A 20,758-nucleotide genomic window follows, 5' to 3' on the forward strand; every position below is an offset into this window, starting at 1 on the left:
AGATCCCACTCACATGTGCACACAACCACTCACCAGCTCCCACGTGCTGTATATACACGCCTGCTTAAATATACACATGCACATTCAGCCAGATCAATGACATGTGGGCGACATACAGACACTAACACATACACACCAGGCAGGCCTCACCTGTCTGACCAGATCTTGCATTATTAATGTTGTGGCTGCAGCTTTTTTAACACAGCAGACACAGCAGGAGGTGAACACTGTTGCCCAGCAGACTGATTCCACCACATTCCAAGCTTTCTATTTTTTTTCAATAAGACTGCACAGTTTTTACATAACAAAAATCTCATTTCCATAGCAATATTCATTGTGTCACATGTCATCTAGTTGTCATTTCAATGTTAGATCCATTCTGTCATTTAGAGAGATGACAAGTGTGGGCCGTTTGTAAGGCAGCGTTGGAGGAAGACTGTGACAGCACTGTCAACAGCCCCGTTATGTGGACGCATATCCAATTTGATGCAAATACATTTTCTTGTGCCGCTTGGCGTCATGTTTAAAGCGTCTCATTGTTGGTCAGAAAATTGGATCACAGAAGAATAATAATAATCTATACAGCAGCATTCAGGGAATACAACAAGGTGCTTCACCAGTGAGCATGGAGTGAGAAAACGGAGAAAAAGTGAGGAGAGACACAGATTAGCATTAGCCGGGAGATGAAAACCAGCACTGAATCAAAGCAACATAATGCTTTAACAGTCTAGCCTTCATTTACAGTAATGATACAGCTCCCATCTGCAGCTGTTTGGCACCGACGGACCACTGCATTTGTCTGGATTCAGTGCCAAATTGCTATGGAGGTATTTATTTTTCACGCCTTAAAGCTATTGGGCTAGACTTACACTGAAATATGTCTTGTTAGTGTAAAGCACAAGTTGTTATCTTAACAGAGAAGAGTGGCCAGTATCTGCTAATTCACCCAATTAATTTTACCGAAATTCATTTCAGGTGTTTGTACTGCTACTGGTACAGACTGTTCACCACCATTAAACCTTGAATAAAATGCAGGATTATATCTTTTCCAACAGTGAGCATGGTTTTTTTCTTTTTCCCACTATCTCTATGCCCAAAGCAATAAAAAGATGGCAATGGATTTTTGTTTTTTGTGTAATGAAGTCACTGTGTGCTGGATGTTCATGGTTAAAACATGATGGAAATTATTCTGATAGCACTGATAATTCTTGGGAGAAAATTTGGAGGAAAAAAAGGGGTTGAAAATTGCTGAGTTCAAAATGAACACTGCAAATTTTACAAGCGGTACAATTTCAGAAACAGACTAATGCTAATAGTGACTTGAAAGTGTTTCAATTCACCCTTATCCTTCAGGCTTTGTGACTTTAATTTATGAATGTCCAGAGGTCAGGACAATAACAGAAAGGCTTGAGTTCAGCTTCTAATTAATTTAAGTTAATGAATTAAGTTTTGAGATCATTTGGAGGCTGAGATATCACACAGACACAAAGCACAAACACACTCCAAACACAAACGGTCAGTGTGTAGGCATAATGGAAATTGAGTTATTGAGTTAGCCACTGTAATCAATCCCCTTATCCATACTGACCAAGAAAGCCAGCTTGACTCCACTGTAAAAGATGAGGGACAGTATTCACAGTCCTCGCTGCATCCAAAATAAGTTCAGCTGAGCAGTCTGAAAGACCCACAACCACTTGATTTAGTTAATTTAAAGTTCTTTCAAAGTCTTTTGAGTATAAAATCCCTTTTTGGTGTTTCCTTGCTGAGCTGCAATGGAAGGATATATACTGGCTGTTTCTCATAGATGTGTTGCCAGGACACAAAATAACAACTGCATAAGACTACCATGAAGATCTGGCTAAATCAGACTACTGAAGCCTCATATTAGCTTCAGCTGCACATGTGGATTTTGCCTCCCAGGTTACTGTACATTGTAGTTGCTCTAGGAAGGGATTGCTTCACAGCTAGGAGGGAGAGGAAGAAAGATTACAGCAAACATAAACTCTTTATCTGTACATACTGCATGTATGTAAGACAGACTAGAAAAAATACAAATATATCCTTTTAATGCTGCAAAATGCACTCAGTGGTGTGTTGGTGTGTGGATGAAAATCCAGTGGAACCATGAATGACAAATGGCTATAGGTAATTTGCACCAAGCAAACTTTACTAAATATTTTTCACATCACAGATGTATCCTAATGAGGCAGTTTGAACATCCAGCCGTTAAGATCTAATTTCGACATTCAGATTTTTTGTTTAGATCCAGTTGCTGATTGATGGGGAATATTCACTGTATGAATCATTATGTTCATATCAGCATCACCGAACTTGAGTAAAAACAAAAAAAAACAACACCTGAAGGTATGGAGCTAATTTCCTGGCAAAACTTAACAAACAAAACATGTTTTACAAATGCCTTACAATTCACTAATAAACACAGTGTGGTTTGCAAATACAACATATTACTAATACATCATGCTTCAGAAACAAATATGTCTTACAAGTACAAAAAATATATCCTACAAAGACTACAGTCATGTGACTTTTGGCACAATCTTTCCACCGTGATTGTCAGGATTTTCACACAAATGTCCTGATATGAGAAAAGTGTTGCCCTCCATAACAGCTAATGGTGCTATGAGCTGATTTTCTATGCCAGGGTCAAGAGAATAGTGTTGGTACAAAGACCCTTAATTAAATTTTGCTACCATATATTGAATATATCTGTAATAACAGAACAGGGATTTGGTCATTCATCTGTATCATGGCGGGGGCTGACCACTGCTGTGAAAGGCTTAGTTGTGATTTTGATCACACATACAGATTTGAGAGACACGCTTAGAACATGCAGTACTGGTGTATTCATGCATTCGTGTTTAATTTTGTGCAACACATTTGTTGCAGTGTGGCAGTCTGCTTGTTGTGTTGCCCCAGTAAGTTGTTAATTTTTGAAGGCCATGTCAGCCATATGATATCATTGTGTTAATTGGACATGCAACAGCTCAGTAATATCCAGCCAGAGTGCTAAGAGGCGCTGTACACTGTGCCATGTTTCACAGTGCTGAGATCATGGTGACAGGCCAGTGACGCCTCTGACCAAGACCTGTCTGACAGCCAGCACAAATTAACATCACTGTGATGGTTTAATTGTAATCCTGAATGTACACGGGATCTGGCTGCACCACATTCCAGCAGGAAACATTTCAGAAGTGAAGCGTTTGTTCTTCCGCAGCCACGTTTATAATACAGTCTACAGCATTAATACCCATTTACAGTTCATTTAGACAATGGTGGACTCAGGCTGTGTCTGGGGCAGGGGTGAAAAAATATAAAGGGCACCACCACTTCACAATGTTTTTCTCCCATACAGTGCAACCTATAGGGCACATTTTTTCTTTTTTCTTTTTTTTCTTTTTTCTTTTGTGGAGACCAAAAAAGAGCAAAAAGTAGATTAAGTATTAGACTTCAGGTGACTTGAAACACAACTCCAAATGAAGCCTAAAGTTGCTCCATGTCTGCTGATGTGTAAATAGTTACACACTTAAACTATAACATGCAACTGCCAGCTTCAAGGTCAAGGTCAAAAAAGCAAATAATTGAACTCCTATTCCAAAAAAGGCTTTTTTCTTGGTATTTTTTATTTTCATACTGTACATACATTATTCAAATAACAGACAAACATGGATAGTGTGAGGGGGGGTCAGGCCTCAAAGCTGGAACTTCTCCATGCTAGGAGAATGTGTATAGCGGTTGATTGTCTTCTTTTTTACGCGTCAAATTTTGAGTAAAACTTTTTGTTTTCCATATCAAACCATGGATATATATATATATATATATATGTATATATATATATATATATATATATTAAAAACTGACTGGATACTGCATTCGATGACCTCAGTTGTTCACTGAACATATATACCAATCACATATACATTTTTGGGCTTAGTGCATCCGCACTTAAGTTTTTCTGCTGCTGAGCCATTTGAGAACGTGCATCTGAAATTTCCACTGGTTGACTTGCTGACGTTTTTGTTTCCCACACACTCAAACCAGATGAAATAAGTTAATCTTTTTATTTTGTATCATTTAATTTGTTTTGCTCAGTTTGAGACACTCTAAAAAATGTATTCACTGTTTTACAATGCTTCTTTCTGATGTGTATGGCAAATGCGCTTTTTGGGGCAGTGTGTGCCACGTTATAGTACTGGAAATTGCAATACCCAATGCGGCCAGAACGCCAAAGACGTCTCACAGCCATGCGCTGTTTGTATTGCTGTAGTATTGAGTCTGGCCATATGTCTAATGTTCATTAAAATAAAATGTTTATATCTTAAAATCACTAATTCCAGTAACGCTCGATTACTTCGACAATTTTGCAGTTGACTTGTTTGCCATCTTGGATATCAGTTTGGTCTCTGTGCATTTAGCGTATAGACTGATCCAGTATGCTATCCCTAACTCACCATCAAAAGAGAAATGCGTCTCCAAGTTGTCTTATTTGCATGTTGTGTATTCTTAGGTGACTTGCTAACATTAGCAACTGGTGAAGCTACATTCAGGAATGAGCTGGTTTACTTCAGAGTTGGAGGCTGTAAGAACAAAGCAGCATCACTGAAAGAAAAGAACATCATGCAGTCACTAAAGCTAATATTAAGCTATCTGTTGATGGTCAGAAAATACAGAACCAGGCCTGAACCACAAAATAATCTTCCTCTACGATGGTAATGTTCTTACTGTAACATGAAGCATTGTATTAAGTACAGGAAGTTTTGCGGACCACATCTCCTAATCAGCTAATCCAAACTAACTGCTCAGTCCCACCAGAATCCCAGAATTCACCTCTCCATGTTCCTGGTATGCTGCTTTTATACATCCTGGAGAGCAGAGTCTCAAACTGCCGAGTTTAGCTGTTATAGAAGAATGGAGCAGAAATACCAGGAAGTCCTTGGATGTCTTATGCGAAAAGATTTATTGACAACTTGCTCAATCAAGGAGACATTGGGATACAGTCCTTAGAGTGGACACTGAGGTGAATGCTACCCAGAGTCTTACAAAAGAATCTTATGAGTGCCTAATTAAACTCTTCAGCACATCCCCATGAGGGTTCTGCGAAGGAGACAGCCTTGGCCCAAGTCATAACAGATCGACCCAAGCTTGTCCCAAGAGGAGACAGCTGGCCTCCTGGAAAATTCCTTCACAGTTCACCTCTTTGTCATCAATAATTATCTACCATAATAACCTTCAGAGTTAGAGTAACATACACCTACCTTAATCAATCAAGCATCACGTGAATCAAAGTATAGCTATAAATATTAATATGAATAGATTATATAACAATTAAGAATTAATTATGTAATGTGGAATTAATTATGTGATGAAAGTAGTGTAGTGAGGAGATGTAGTATAGTGTGGCGTAATATAGTGAATCTCAAATATTTAACCCTTAGGAATGTTAACATCAATCCATAAACATCTAATTAGACATATGAAGGTGTTTTCTTAATTCACCAAAACAGAAGAAAACAAGTCTTAATAAAACACCACAGAAATAAAACTAAACATCTCAATTCACCCATTTTTTCTGTCTCTGAGAATACCCAATCAAAGCTAAAATAATTTACATAAATCAGATATGTGGCGGTAAATCAAATCAAAATAACCATATGAAAAATGAACATTTATATAGCATATATGATTCAAAAGTACATAATGATTCTAGTGATTCTAGCGATTGGAATATGTAGTGATCATCTGAAATATGTACTAAGAAACAAAACATATCAATGTTCAATGCAAATAACATCCATGTGAGCACATACTACACATACTACTATGCATATGAATAGAAATATATTTGAATTACCTGACTGAATTGGATTGAACAGAATATATAGTAAAGACCAAAAAATAAAAACAAACAATATGCATTCCTAGGACTACTAGTAGTCTAGTAAAACATATGATTAATTAAATAATTCTTACATTAGCAGGCAAACTTAACTATAAGATTAACTATAAGAATAAATCATTACCAAAGCAACAAGAAAACACAAATGTGGCAAAATTCAAAATTCTGTTCTGCAGTTAGAGTATGATGTTTACATCTCATGGATGCCCAACCTGTATATTCAAATGTATGGTAATGTACTGTGACTCCTGTCCTTTCTTGGTGAGCAGTCTCAGTATGTGACAGGTAAGGGTCAGTCAGTATGTACAGTCCTTTCAGTTCTCCACTAATACTACAGATCTGAAATTCCCCCGTACATCTACCCAAGAATCATTAAGTCACAAGTTCCATGAGGAATTAAAACACAGTTCTTTGGAGAGTCAGTGGTAAATCAGTGGACCCCATCAGCTGTTATGTTTTCAGTGTTAGTGGGATCCCAAGGTCAGCAGATACATTTGTAAAAATATTTGTTATGGCCTGGACTCCCAAACCACTGGTTTACTGCTAAGCACTTTGATGCTCATTGGTCCTCATCTTCTTCTGGGTAGTCTGGGAACAACCCCACTCAGTCCTGAGCGTGGTCATTTCAGCAGATTACCTGATTATTTTGGAAACAGTGGAGTCTCACCTGGAGACATAAAGTTAGAAGGTAGTGATGCAAGAGTTGAATTAGTGTCTGTCACAATTGTGCTACAACATTATTGATAGGTTGTCTTCAAATCCTGTTAAACTCACCATTCATCTGGACGGCCAGCCCGTTCTCATTCCCGGGACATCAAATACTGACGCTTTGTCACGCCCCTCAGTGTCTGATACCTACGCACAAGGCACCCTTTAGCATTTGTATGAGATGCACCAGGCTTTCAACTAACTCCAGTGTGAAGCCATACGCGTCATTATTAAACACCATGACACCGATGACATCTATGGTGACAATTTCCTTTGTAGGAGAAGAAGGTGGGTTGGTTAGATAGTTAGATAGCAAAAAGTGGACTTTGTCGCAAGAGACCACTGTTCACCCCCCTCTTCCAACCATGAGTGTCACGTTTCCAACCGCGATTGGGGACAGTTTTTCGTGGTGTTTACTGTTGCCATGATGACATTTTAAATGATGATTTTAACCCAAACCACAGTCTTTCCCTGAACCTAACCAAGTGTTTTTCGTGCCTAAACCTAACCAGACCACACCAATTGCTCTGAGCGTGTAATATTGCCGTGGATGGGTCTACTTTGGAATTAGTTGAAAGCCTGGTGCATTGCTATACAGACGCTAAATAGTGATGACCTGGAATGAGAACATGTTGGGACAGCCTGGTTTTGGTATAGGCAGAACAGCAGTGTTGCATGGACTGGTGGTTTGAACCAACATGCCTTGATTTATTAGTGACTGAATCACTGGCTCAAATTCTTCTATTGCCGTCTGGGGCAAATGATATAATTTAATTATAGACAGCTTGAGTGTCACTCGGTGAGGTGGAGCAGACTTAACCAATTCTACATGAGTCTTATGCTTAGTCCATAAAATAGCAGGAACCTCAGAAAGATCAGATGGGGTCAGTATTGTACTGATAGAGGTGGTCATTGCAATACAAATGTTCTTTGTGGCAGGACAATTTGTTCACTTAGGTGTGACATGTAAAAGTTATCACCTAGGCTTCTTACAGACTGGGTTTGGGAAGCTGCTACAGTTTTTCTCAATGATTGGCATCCAGCCATCATTTCTCCAATATGTTTTGGTTCGTAATCTAGTGTCACTGCTGCACTGACGTGGACATGCCTCATTTGGCTTTTAACAATTTACTGTGTGTGTCAGGTAATTGGCTTGGTAAAGCACACCCCTGGGGACCCACAAACAAAATCTGCTCACTCTCCAAACCCTCTTGTGTATTTACAAATGAATCAGCCAATTGCTTTTACTCATCTGCAGGGTTAAACGCTGCTGTACAAGGATAATGCACGACAGGTCTCAGAGCAGACAACAATGATGCACACGCTAGTGATGTTTTAGCAATTTTTTGAATGTTTGACACCTAGAAAGGTATCAGAGATAAGGAAAGAAGGCTGTACATCTGAACCTTCAACGGTTACAATAGATTTTTTTTTTTTAGACATGGGCTCTGCCATTGGAATGCTGGTAACTCCTACTGTGGTAACAAACTTAGAAGTAAGTAAACACACTTGTTCATTAGCTTTCACTGAATGAAAAATATCAGCCTCAGCTGGCATCATTGGATGGTCCGTGACACAAGTAGAAAGCCGAATTATGCTTGTAATTTATATTGCTGGTTTGATCCTACCCCTCCATGGCCTCCCTAAGTCTGATTGTGATTTGTTTTATGAATATGTTCTCAGATCTCTTCTTGGAAAAGAGATCTTAATCTCAATGAGAATGCCCAATTAAATGAAGATAAAATAAAAGTAAAAATGGTGTTTGTAAATTATCTGTTATTAAAAACACAATCAATGATGATAGATCCTAAACTCTGTTGGAAGCCACACATCAATCATGTCCACATCCCCTCTCAAATTTATATGAAACTAAACCTGGACATTTGTTCTGTGCATCCTCCAGCTCTTAAATAGTATTTGCATATTTCCACATTATATTTTAATCCTTTAGAATTTGCTGTTTGTTTGTTTTTTATTATACTCTTGAACTCTTCTAAACTATTTTTAATCACACCCAACTGTCCTTCGCCAATGTACCTCCCCTGCACCTCCTCTAAATGATCTGTGTTCCATGCAAAGCTTTTTATTAAAAGCTGATCCTTGACTTGCCTTCCTCTCACACACATACACCAACCAGACATACAGCTTTGCTTGTTCCTTTCTCTATCTTCCATAGAATACATCTTATGAGTCATCGGCTTTCCTTTCTTTCTTTGGTATGTTGTATCTTATAGTCTCTGTATCATTTCACATTCAGCATTTTATCATTTTAATACATCCAAATCACTAGTCATCAGTGTTGGGAAGGTTACTTTACTAGTAACTAGTTACCCTGTTACATTTGTTGACTCTTTGATTACTTTTGTAATAAATGTTTTAAACTGGGCAATAAAGCTGAGTCCTGAAAGTATACATTTAAATACATTTAAACCAGGCAATGTAAACCTCACAACAGTCGTCAGCACTTGTTAATGTCCTTCAGTATAATTTATAAGATTAAGATTAGAATGTTTGGAATTTACATTTATAATTAGATTTACATGTTACATGTAAATTACTCCCCAACATTGCTAGTCATGAAGTTGCTGCTTTCCTGAAACCAGCGTCCGTTTTTTTCTTTGTTTTTTTTTTTCAACCCCTATGTCTTCCTGCTGTGCTGTGTGTGTGTGTGTGTGTGTGTGTGTGTGTGTGTGTGTGTGTGTGTGTGTATATGTGTGTGTGTGTGTGTGTGTGTGTGTGTGTGTGTGTGTGTGTGTGTGTGTGTGTGTGTGTGTGTGTTCTCATCCTTCCCAGAGCTTGACCCCACATTGGGGTGTCTAATTTACACCTACATCAGTCATCCCAACTTGTGGTGTGGAGGGAGATAGACGTCTCAACAAATCAAACCTCTGGTCTCTGTAACTATTTTTAACCTGGCTACAAATAATTGACTGTGGGTGGACTTTATCACCTTCACATTCACATCTGTCTTTTTTTGGGGGGGTTTCTTACTCTTTTGACCCCTATTGATTCTTTTACAATTATATAACTTGTACAATGTATAATTCTTACATTATATATTTCATAATCATATGATTTAAAACAATCCAACCGTTTTTTACAGCTTTATTTTAACGAGAGGATAATTCTTTCTGTGCTCTCTATCTCTCTTCTCTATCTTGACCCTAACCTTAACAAAGTCATCATTTTAACCCAAACCATGATCTCTCCCTAAACCTCACCAAGTGTCCTGCTGATTATTGCCAATAGGGGTGCTATTCCTATGTGCACTCCTATGTGTCGATCTGGAGTGTACATGGTCAAACAACATATTTGGTCCTTCAATTTGGAGGACTTGTTGAAATAAAAAGTATTGGTTCTTCTTGGTTAGATATGTAAAAAGTCAGCTTGACAATGGCAATCTTTCTCTAACACAACCAATAACTTCAGTCTCTGGTGTCAAAGTTCTGCAGCTTCATCCACCCTGACCACCTCCTTCTCTACAATATAACTATGTGACACTTCCTGGATTGGGAAAAAACACTGCTAGTCTCTCTAAAACATATTAGTAGTATAAAAACATGTTTCACACAGTAGATGGGGTTATAATTATGCATATTTATTATATGTGAAACAGTAAATATCTTTATCTGTATTAACTACTGTGTGTTATCCTATCTATATTTACACAGGTTTAAACATTGCTGCAGGCTGTTGTATCAGCATCTATTCCATGTCAAATCGTTTTCTAAGCTGTTGCTCGGTCTCTCATGTGCATTTTTGCATTTGAGTTACTCCAAAAGCTGCAGGCACACAAAGGCTTGTGAGCTGCACTCGTGAAGATTGCTGGCATTTGATAGAGCTGGTTGTAATATTTTGTCATTTCACATTAAATGCTGTGCTTTGGGATCATGGTTACAGTCAAGTCAAATTAATGGCAGGCAGCTCAAGAGGCAATATGATCTTTCCACATCATACAACTGATATTTTCTGTTCAAATTCAACACAATGGCTGCTGTTATTCCAGGACAGCTTTTGAATATTGCATTTCAAAGCATAGCCATCTCCCACAGAGGCTGAGCTGCTAGAATGAAATCAACAGTGTTCCAGTGTGCACATTCCTTTCTGTGCCCTCTGATAACGCTCCTAATTTAGCATCAGTCAAAGTGTTTTATCTTTAGTGACCAATCAAGCGTCATCTGTTTTAATTTTCAGCCCCATTGTGATATTGTAAGATCCATTTCACAGTGCTAAACTCAGACATTCAGGGATGGAGGGATGGGAGACAGAGAGGAGAAGAGGGATAAACACATAAATACCTTCTGTTTTAGAAGCAGCAGCCTAATCTTATGAGTGCCACTTACTGAGCACCATTAATTTCCTATATGTGCGCTTGTGTGGTCTGTTTCTATACTATGTCTTCATGTAAGCACAGACATTTTCTCAACCAAGGGTACCTATGGGGAACACATTTCTTTGACACAAATTGATTTATCTTTTTCTTCTTTTTCGCTTTTTCTGTGTGAAATATGGAATTGTTTTCAGATTCTAGCCTCATTGTATAATCAAATGTAGCTATGTTGTGCTTTAGTTCAACCATCGCCATCTGGACCATTAGTCATTGCTTCATTTCAAAGCCCAAAATGTTAAGAGCGAATGATTTAGGAAGAAAAAAAATCTACACCCTGTGAGACTAAAATGTCAAATTCAAGGAGAAAAGATATTACAGTACCGTAGTGGACAAATGGATTGATTGACAGGGGGAGTGCAGTGCAAGGACACCTCATTTTTTTATTGGGGTAGAGGTGCTTGTGTAGTTTAAATTAAACTTGCACCAGACAGCTTTGTTCACTTGTTCCCCATAGGTTTTAGAACATATGCAGTAAATTAGGAAACAATTTACTTCAAGCAACTTGATTATAGTATTAGTCTACTGGAAATCCCTATGTGTCCTATATATGAAACCCAGCAATGTTGTGAATGCTATGAATCCTGTGAATTTTTATGATTAAAATGTCACCTATAGGTTTAGCAGATGAGATTAAGCTTGGTTGCTAAGAGTTGCATGTTGGGCATTTTGAGTAATTAGAATAATGAGCCAATTAATCACCCAAAACTGGGAATGGCTATAATTGTGTTTCTAGTTAACTTAGAGAGGTGATCTAATTAACATAATCTGGATCCACATCCATTTAAAAGTGACATGGTGTTAGATATTATTTAGTTTTTATTTTTCATTATGCTATTTATCCCTGTCCCCGAATGTTTCAAACCTGTTATAAAAAAGATTTTATGGGCAACAGTGTGCAGTCCCCCCTCCCCCACCCTTCTCCCACTGGCATCACCCACTACTCTCCACTTGACTCCCCCATGATGCTCCTCGATACCCATGGTGAATGATAATACCTTCAAAAAAGGAAATTTCCATCTGGAGCTGAAGGTGTAAAAACAACAAAACTACAGGAGGCAAAAAGAGCACAGGATAAAGGTATGTAACTCTTATGCATCTGTAGCTATGTTAGTTGATTTAATTGCCACGTAGCTAAGGTTAGGTACTTGGCAAACATATGCTAACATGAATAGGACTGCAAGCATCCTTCAACCTCCTTGGTTGCTCCTTTGCTTGTTAGCTAGCTACCAAATACCATAATCATTTTCTTGCAACATTAAAATGGTGTTTTGATTTTGAACAAATTAATCTGAACATAGCCATAACTAACTTTAACGAGGAAAGCTAGCTAGAAAGTAATGAATGTATTCATAAATTTAGCTGATACATTTTTCATTAGCACAAGCTAATGGTTGGTTATGAATAGCTTTGGTAGGATTGCAGCTACAAGCATCATTTAACCCCCTTGATACAAGGATAGTTTTTGCACATGCTACTTAATAGCACAGGGACATAATAATAATAACATACTAGTACAATAACATCTCAAATAAGGCTTACTACCTTGAACAAAGCAATCACTCAAAGATAGAAGAATATATATATAATAAGCATTCAGTGGAATATATATATATATTTTTTTTTTAATTTTTATTCAGGGTCAGTATGGCCAGCAGCAAGAAGAACCGCTTCTTCACACCATGCAATGGCAAAGGTCAACTTCAAGTTTTCAAGGTCACAGCCATCAACACGATCATCTTTCGAAGCAAAGAGAAGGGAGATTCCCTGCACACGAACTTAGCATCTCGCATGGCTTCCGAGGGGGACAGTGTTTCCATTCATGCACACAAAAACTGTTATTGCAAATATATATCCACAGCAAGGAACACTGGGAATGGTGGGAAAAAGAGGAAGGCAATAGGGTCAAATAATCCTGGTCGTAGTGTACTCAAATCACACGTTAAACAATTTGTGTTTAAAAGGGAATGTCTTATTATTTAGACCAGTGTTTCGGACCAACCAGGGTCACAAATCCAGCTGCCTCACAAGGGAAGACGGTAATATACAGTGTTAGACAGATGGTTTATCCGATCACCTGCCAAGAATTTTTTGAAAGTGCCTGCCCTTTTCCAAACAGTTTCCATTGATGGTCCTGTGTAACAAACCAGCTGGTGCATCAGGTTAGTTTCCTGTATTTGGTGATTTATTAGCTACATATCCTAAATGATGTAAATGGTTGGAATTTTGTTACAATACATGTTTTTTTTTCCTTTCAAATGAGCTAACTTGGGCCAATTTTTGACCTTTCACTATTTTTCATTAAATGTGGTGTTATTATTAATGATTATGCTGACAAGGGCGTGACAATGAGAGTGTAAATGTTTTCGTATATGTTTTATGCACTATGCAGTACATTACCATAACCAAGTTAAATTTCAGCCACTTGGCCTATAAATGACATTTCAATCATAAAAGTTCATAGGAAACACAATTACTGGGTCCAAGGAATTTCCATTAGACTATATTTGTGTTCAGACTTTTAGTTTAGTTCCTATTCTGTTTTGAAATGTCTTCTCCTTGTGTTTTGTTATTTCCTGTGTTTTCCCGCCTTTGTTGATTGCCTCATGTGTGTCACCTGTGTCTCATTTCACTCACCTCTATTCAGTTTGTAATCAGTTCCTGTGTATTTAAAGTCCAGTTTTCAGTTCACTCTTTGTCGAATCATCTGCTCAGTTTGCCTTGTTCTTATGTCACAATTTCTTTAGAGTTTTCAATAAATAACTCTGCTTTTGATCCCAACTGCCTGCTGTGTCCTGCATTTGGTTCCACCTGCTCCGCTCTCCTTGTTACACTAAATCAGAATTACAAAGCTTCTTAAATTAACAGTAGGTTTAAGAAAACATTGTCACGCGTAACACTCTAAGAAATTATTGTAGATTAAACATGTGCCTCCTACCCATTCCAATGTATAGGTGGAAATAAATCACCTTACTGATTTTTAATTGTTTCATTCAGTTTGGTACAAAGACTATGTAGTTTGTTCACTTTTTTCTAGGTGATCACATCTCCATTCAAATACCCTTCAGGTCATACATCAGTAAATGAACACATCACTATTCATTCGCACTGGTTCAATGACGTCTTAAATGATGTCTTGAGTTCAATTGTACATTGTCTATTGTTGGTTCAAGCTGTTACATTCAGTTAAATAAAAAACTAGCCTCTACGAGCAGTGTTTACAAGGTTAAGAGTTCAGCAGCCACTTATTTGTAAGATTTATCACATCATGGTTGTTTCTTTGACATTCACTGTATTTAAAAAAGCTTTTAACAATGAATAACGTGTAGAGAGATACTGCGTATCACAGATGAGCTGACAACAATGCTCTAAGTCACCGGTAAGTGGAGCTCCACCGCTAAAAGCAATTGATTGGTTCATTGAGAATGGTGACATTGAGAATGGTTAGAAGATTGTGTGGTAAAGATTGGTTTGTACCTGTGCTGAATATTTCTATTTAGATGCAAATTCTAGTTGGGCAGTACATTGACACCAAACTTTTCTAAATGGTAAAAGGACCTATAGTGGTTGGTTGTATTTTGTGCAGTTACAAAACTCTTCAACTGTCAAGAAAAACATAGTTGCATGTCAGGCTGTACAATATATCAAATTAATTTGATTAATTACAATATACACAAAAAGGTTATTTTTAGTCAGAAAGTTACGTGGGTGGTAGCGGGTACATTAGCTGTTTTGAGTCATGACAGTCCCCTAAACTGTGACGTGATTAGTTACACTACATGCCCACTTGCTGCAGTTTACAGGATTGTTGTGACTCCAGGCAGATAGCTGGCTATCTTGTACCGAATTTAACGGTCACATCTACATATCTCACATCTCTGTCCCTGCCTGCTGGGTAGCTAAGGCTGGCAGCAGTCTGCAGATATCTGGCTGACGTTTTGTAAAGAAACCAAAACAGCAGCAGATCAATTAGTGAGCAGACTATTCTGTTTTGTCTGTGCTGACACTGATTATTAAAGTTGATCTCCATGCTCTACTTAGTTGAAGCATCTGGTAGTGAAAGTCAATAGCTGTGTGGGATTGTATTTGATGTTTAATGATGATAGTCTGCAGGTGGTACAGGTCTATTCTTGCACAACTGTCCTGCAATTTGCCATATCACCCAGCCCTAGTGATGTGTGTTGGAGTTCATGGGATATTGACTACAGGACTACTGAAATAACTGACTTCTTCCTCACTTCAATTCTTTACCTCTAACCTCCAGGTCTGTCTCCTACCACAAAGAGATGGTATGTTTGTATAGAGTGTCTGGGAGACAGATTCTTCTTCTGGCTTGGTAAAGTAGTGACTGAGCAGAATGAATTGCACATTGAAGAATATAAGATTAAATTGCTTTATTGTAGATTTTTCTGGTTGCCGTCGGACTGAGGTCAAGAGAAAAAGCAAAGAGCAGAGAATGTAGCTCATGCTGTGAGAATCCGTATGCTTTTGCCACAAACAAAAAACATGCAGTGCAATCATACAAAGCATTTTGGGTGTCCCCTGTAGCCTGTCCTTGTCTGGTCAATATCTGCCCACATTCAGCATTTCAAATACATCTGGTGTTATGCTCATTGACAGCTTGACAGCTAGCAATCTGAGCTTAGTAGGAGGTATTGCCACAAAAATGGTGCCAAAGATGGATGAGAATGAGGCAGCTATACAGTCAAATCACAGAATTAACAACTCTGAAATTGGCATATTTCTTCCATTGGCAAGACAAACATTAAATTAAGTATGCCTAGCAATCGCTACCACTAACAGCTTCCCTTGTTGACAGAAAATAACATAGATGAGATGGAATTGCTTTGGGCAAGCTCTTGATAGTGTTGTACTTTGGCTCCCCCCTGTATTTCATATTTTGATTTTGTCATTTTTTGCAGGCAGAGAACATCTTTAACCAGTAACCCAACAAGAAGTAAGTCACTATATTTAATTTTTTATATTCTATTGCACCTTGCATGTAAGGACAGGTGGATTTTCATTGAAACCTCTTGCTGAATGCAGCCTTAAAAGTACCTATCAACATGTATGTCTGCTCTCTGCTGCTGCAATCTCAGCTCTCTCTTGCCATCTAACACTGGAAACAGATGCTCTATTGTAACTTTCTCCTATTGTTGGCCTCTCTCTGTCTGTCTTTTTCTTCCTCTGTCCCACTCTTTCCCACCCTCCCTCTCCCTCTTCTTCTCTACGTCCTGTTCCTCTACTTTTCTCTTGTAAGCCTTTAATGGTGATTAGCTGTGCTGTGCTGAATGTGTCCCTGTGTCTCCTCTCTCGCTGGGAGTACAAGTGCTGTCACTAAACTCAGTCCTGCACTGTTAACTGAGCTATTGATTCACCTCAGATGAATACAGTATGGGAATGTGGGTTAGGGATACAAGGTAGTTGTGTGTGTGTGTTTGTGTGTGAGTAGGGATGCCTGAGTGGACTCCTGTTACCAGTGACGGAGATGTGTGTGACAGAACCCTGGCACAAATACACTGGTTGTTTTTTAATGTGGAGATATATTCAATAATGCAGTCACATACACACACACAGACACAGACACAGTGTATTCATCCTCTTAGATCCCCATCAAGGAGCCAGAACAAAGGTTTCCAGTACAATAGAGGCTTGAGCTCCTTGAGCCCTTGTTAATACTCACACTTTACCCAGTCAGATGCACCGGTTCAGCACTTCAACTGCATTGTGTAGCCATGTACAACGGGCCAAATGTACAGTTGTCTTTCCATCAGGTCGACTTACCCTGCAGTTGTTGTTGTTGTTACCTTCCTCTAGCAGGCACTTATCACACTTTAGAAAAGAAATGAGCTAAAAGCAGCTTGCTAGTGCTCAGAGAAGGCAAAAGACACTGCAAAGGTCATAGCATATGATTCACATCATTTTCATACTCATCAAACCATTCAGTGACCCCTCATGTCCTGTGGATTGGGGCATTGTCATCCTGGAGGAGACCACTCCCATCAGGATAGAAATGATTCATCATAGGATAAAGGTGATCACTCAGAACAACTTTGTATTGATTTGCAGTGACCCTTCCCTCTAAGGGGACAAGTGGACCCAAACCATGCCAGCAAAATGCCCCCCACAGCATAACAGCCACCAGATCCCCTCACTGTAGGGGTCAAACATTCAGACCTGTACCAGTTTTTCCTTTAATTTGTCATGCATACTTTTACTTGAATAACATTTTGAAAGCATAGCATTTACTTTCACATTGTGGTTTTACTGATTTCACTCAAAGAGTAATGTAATATCAGCTGAAAATCTTCTTTTATTTACTTCTAGTGGTAAAATTTCTCAGGTTGTGGCAGTGATGTAGAAGTGTACTCTGGGGTGTGTCTGTACACCGTGACATCACTGTTGGGTGTGGTCAAATATACATGACACTTGAAACTTTCAACCAGAGAAGGCACTAAAAGACTGCTTTTCAAGATCTGAATACTTCTTCCCCTGCTGTGTAGCTATTTGTTTCAAAGAGGACAGGAGAAAACAAAACTCAGAATTCACTTGATTTCAAAGAACCGCATCAGTATGTTTGCATATATGTTAGACCATTTTCTACATATCATGTATACTTAACGTCACTAATGACCGTTTCCAAACCACCCATTATAAAGCATTTAATAGTCATAAATAATGCTTTACTGATGATTAAACAGAATTTACTAATCCTTTAGATCAGTAATAAGCTATTACTGATCTTTGAGGTTGCTAGCTCAGAGATAAACTCTCTGGTGTGTTTTGTCCTCCAGCAGGATAATTACAAGGAAGTTTGTTTGACCACTTAACTTCTGGGAAAAGAGCTGCAGATAAATCCATTAATTAACAACTTATTAACATTTATAATTCCATATGATGCTGCTCAGCAGCAGATCAGACTGTGGTTGTACTGGGCAGCTTCCAGGTGTGAATATGTATAACTGTGTGAATGTGATGAGGGAGAGGCTCTCAGTGAAACTTTCCTGAATGAATAAAGGGAAAAAAAATGAAAAAAATAAAAAAAGAATGAATAACTCTTTAATAGTTACACACTAATATACTGTATAATGGAGATTTTCTACTAGTTTTTGCTGAAAATGGCATCATTTTAGGATTTTTTAAATGATTTTGTGGCTTGCAAGCAGTGGCTTACATCAGGAAAATCAACCTGCAGAAACTTTAGAATTGTAATGAACCTCATATCCATATTTATTTTTGTTGTGTATGAGATTGTTGTTTTAGGGTAATACATTACTGACTTTTCAAATCAATCTGCACCTACAGCTGCACTGCCACTCCTCATTATTCATGGATTTCAGCTGCTTATGCAGGAAGTGTAAGAATTTGCTTGAGCAGCTGTGATCCATTGGGTCTTTATGCTTTAGTAGGTTAGGAGATTTGTTGACAGAAAGCTGCTCACAGTGGAGATGCTTTGGGAACCAGATGACATCTGTCATTATGAAACACTGCTATTGTAGTTCATCTATACATGCGCAGAATTCTTAATCGGCTTCTTAATTATCAAGCTCTCAGATCCTAATGTGACTCATAATGCAAAATTAAAGTCAGGTGTGCTGGAAAGGTCAACTAGTTTCACATCTACCTTTTAAAATTTAGACAGGTGCTTACTTAGATTGTCAAGATTGAGGTCATTTACAATTAGAGGTCATTTTTAATACAATGATAGGTCACAAATTATTTTCTATTTACTGACACCTACTTTGGATTTGACCATTTTAGAATATTTAAAATTACAATCATATTGCTCAAGATTGAACGAAAAATGCTAACAGAGGGGTGTCCAGTGTCTTCCAACTGGCAGTGTTTGGTGTTGAAACATTTGAAATGTCAGTAAAATGTAATTCTGCCGGTAAGAACACAATGAAATGGGAGTTTGCAGACCAATTTGGTTACTTGTCCTTCATGCCTATGGCTGGATGAGGCAGAGAGAAGGCAGCCTCCTCCACTGTTGGCCCGTTATGTAGTCGTATACTTAGAAAATGATCATCTTCATGCCTAATGGCATATAAGAACAGACCAGCCTCCTCCACTGTTGGCGATCACTGGCTGACTTGGCAGCCTGACCACAGCTCATCATCATCACTCTTTCAGCTTTTTATGGGCATAACATCCTATGTCTGTTTTTTTTTTTTTTTTTTTTTTAATCATGAGGGTTTTTGGACTTCACACTGAGATTTCATTTGAAATGTTGACATTTTGAGATATTCCTGGTTGGAGATTGAAGCAGATCTGTTGAATTTCCCTCCCTTTTTAATTCCAAGTATGAGTATATCACTATACTCATGCCTAGTGGCGTATAAATGAGAAACCAGACTCCTCCAGTGCTGGCAGTCCACAGCCTGCTTGGCAGCCAGACCACAGCACATCATCCCTCCCTCAGCTTCTGCAGTTCTTCTCCAAGTTATTTTTTCTCTTTTTTTTTTAGGTTATTTGCCTTTATATTTGTGTTTATGTCTTGCCCTCAGGGCTCCTGTAATGTTATGGGGATGTTTTCTTCCCGATATCCTTAAGCGTGGCCAAATGTGAGTTTAAACAGACCAAATTAATTGATTTGTAGATTATGCAAAAAGCGATCTACATAATTTTACACCCTAGCACATGTCTGTGCTGCTACTTTATATTCCAGTCAGCAGGAAACTGCTAGTTCGCAACCCCTGGCCATCAGTACCTTAGCTTGTTAGGGCCATAGGAATCTCTGCAAGATGATCATTGAAGAATATGGCCAGAGCTCTCGTTAAAGGGATACATTGACATTCACACGTTTAAGAGTGCAATATCTCATCAGCAGGCCCATGCCATCATGGGGCAAATGGCTTAAATATGGCAGCACAAAAAAGTGAAATGGCATGTTGACACTGTTGCATTTGTCACTGAAACCTTCAGGCACCACTAACCACATGCTGGCTCATTATCTTACAGCTATCAGCACCAAATGGTTAAAATGAGGGATGGTGACTGGAAAATATAAGAAATTGAAGCTGAAGGACAAATGATGACAAAACTTTTTTTTTTTTTTTTTTTTTTTGCCCAATAATGTGACAAGTACTGCAAGGGAAAATGACCACCTACAATTCAACATGTCAAAAAGTCCCTTAAAACAGATTGCAGTCAGCATGATAGGGAGGCTGCTGGATGATAAGTCCTAATCATAACACACACTACCCAAGCTTCCAAGCACCCACATCTTTTTTTTTTCTCTGTCTCTGGTAATATTCAGTGGGCTCTACTGCACCGAACCTAAAAAAAAACAATTGTAACATTAGCATTATCTCCCCTTCATGTAAAACATTAAATTAGCTTTCCAGCCATATTTCAAGCTGTATTTCTTACATTATGTCTTGCATGCATTATTGTCACCTCTCGTCAGCCCTCTCAAACTTTTTTTTCTGCCAAAACATTGTGGGAGCCGGGCATCGAATGGCTGTCCTTTGGTGGGAGGTTATTGATGAGTTGCTAATGAAAGGCCTATTAAAGGAGAGCATATTGATCCACTGAGGGCTTGATGACAGTATCATTGCAACAGAGACAAAATTGAAAAAGACATGCACTGCCAAGAGGCTGAAGAACGAAGGTGGAATAATCATCTTATATACTGCATCCCCACTGGGTCTCGCTGTGTATTTTTTTTTTAGTTAATATTTGCGTAGTATTTCTCTCTTTATTTCATATCAGTCTCAAATCTGAATGCAAATGACTGCTGTTACATG

The 20,758-nt window shown here is 38.4% G+C and overlaps 1 protein-coding gene across 11 annotated transcripts in view; it reads left to right on the top strand.

Moving 5' to 3' along the window:
• The window catches only part of LOC121900143 (inactive N-acetylated-alpha-linked acidic dipeptidase-like protein 2), a 651,762-nt gene that overhangs the window by 84,022 nt on the left and 546,982 nt on the right, over positions 1–20,758 (top strand). For all 11 annotated transcript variants that reach the window (XM_042416175.1, XM_042416174.1, XM_042416172.1 and 8 more), the window contains one exon: positions 15,932–15,966. The gene's annotated coding sequence lies outside the window, so the exon portion shown is untranslated. The remainder of the gene's footprint in view (positions 1–15,931; positions 15,967–20,758) is intronic.

This window comes from Thunnus maccoyii, chromosome 7 (genome assembly GCF_910596095.1).
Source record: "Thunnus maccoyii chromosome 7, fThuMac1.1, whole genome shotgun sequence".
In the NCBI taxonomy this organism is placed as follows: Eukaryota; Metazoa; Chordata; class Actinopteri; order Scombriformes; family Scombridae; genus Thunnus; species Thunnus maccoyii.